The sequence below is a fragment of the Nelumbo lutea genome, chromosome 3 (assembly GCF_056320005.1).
Source record: "Nelumbo lutea isolate HS-2025 chromosome 3, American lotus-T2T, whole genome shotgun sequence".
NCBI lineage: Eukaryota > Viridiplantae > Streptophyta > Magnoliopsida > Proteales > Nelumbonaceae > Nelumbo > Nelumbo lutea.
Window position 1 is genome coordinate 109,552,716 of NC_142686.1, and position 1,987 is coordinate 109,554,702.

Genomic DNA, 1,987 nt, shown 5'->3' on the forward strand with positions numbered 1-1,987 from the left:
TGAATATAATTTTTTCTCAATGGCGTATGAATATGATAGGTAGAAAATCGACAAGAGCGCTTTGATTTAATTACTTTATTTTGGTGATTTGTATGTTATGAATGGAAGGAGATGGAAATTGACGTCCATAAAATGCAATTTTCCTTTGATGGCAACTAGTGAGGAAATTGTCATTGGGATGCAGATTTGGCTGCTTTTCATCTCATGAAATCCTAATCCTTGATCCTTTTCAAGACGTCTATTTTCTGTATTATTGTAGAATTGTCTAGAAAATGTTCATATGCATTCTTTAATGTGGAAAACGGATATTAGATGTAGGGGAGTATTGAACTCAAGGTCTTTAAAATCGAATCCGTCAGGGATCCGGTTCCCCAGTTGAATGGTTTAACTGTTTAGACTGATCGGACAGTTTGTTCTAAAAAGAAAAAAAAAAAAAAAAAGGCCAAAACCCATTAAATGGCTCGAACAGTTCGACCACCTGAATCAATAATTTGCTGATCAAATCAATGGTTTTTGACAAAATAACGGTTCTAGGGTAAAACAGAACCAATAACCTGACCAGTTTCTGTTTTTTCCAGTCTGACTGTCCAGTCATATCTGATTTTGAAGAATTCGAATCCTCTAAATCATTATCTAGAATATTTTTTTTCCCAGTGAGATAGTCATCTGATTGAGATGATTCTTTCGTTTTTTTTTTTTTTCATTTTAGATAAGTTTTCGAGATCAACTTGATATAAAGTTAGGTTTTTGGCTGATGTGTTACACTTATAATTGTATTTATTCTTGGACACTATATTCAACATGTATTGGTTATGTATATAGGATGTATGTTTACGTGAGAGTGGAGAATGGTTATTTATCACAAACAAACACAGCCCAAGGGAACAACTATGAGCCCCACACCTAGGAATGGTCATTTATGACCCGGCCCAGCATGTCCGGCTTGTAAATTTTTGTGCTCAGGCAGCCATAATTCTATCAAGTCCAGCTCATCTCAGATTGTATCACATGTTGGTCAGGCTTGGTCGGCCCAACCACAACCCGAAAATTGTATGTATGTATAATATATATAGTATTATATCTTATATATTTGATATAATATCTTATGTATATGTATAGTATTTACATATATGGTATAATATAATATTTTATTATATATATATATATATATCAATGTTTTTCAAACCGGATTAGATCGGAAAAACCGAAAATCAGTTATTGACCGGTTTGGGCGAAAACCATTGATTTAATCAACAAACTGCTGGTTTGGACAGTTAAACCATTTAAACCGTTGATACAAACAACAGTTTTGACGTTTTTTTTTATTTTTGTCAGAACGGGCTATTCCTTAGTTTGAACGGTCAGACCATTCAACCCAAAAACTGGACTCGTAAATAATTTGTTGTCTCATTCAATTTTAAAAACTTTGATATATATAATAAATTCATATGTACACAATAAATTTTTTATTTTTTAATTATAATTACAAAGTTAAATTAAAATCAACTTTAATTTTTAATTCATACGAGCCAACCCAATGTCTCTCGCAGCCCGACCCATGATCAATCCTACTACACCCCGTGATTTGTAAGCTACCCACCTGTGACATTAGCTCCCATGAATTGAGAGGCTGAGGTTTTAGTGGTCACATCGTAGTAGAAAGGCTGAGGTTTTTCATTTAAAGTGGTCACATCGTAATAGAACCCTAGTTTGCATTTATTCATGTATTTAATAAATTTATTAAGTAGAGTTGAAACAGGAATCCGACTTGATCTCTTGTTAGGACCGAGTGGGTTGAATTACGGTCAGGATTGAGGTTTTGAGATATTGGATTGGGGTACATACGTACAGTTGATCTCATCCGAGCCAATCTAACCGTAGCCCAAGCCAACTCAGATTGCACCTTCACTTTTTAAGTCTTTTAACAAGTACATCTCCACCATCAGTACAGTAACCCCCATTTGAGAGTACTTATTAGATAAATAAG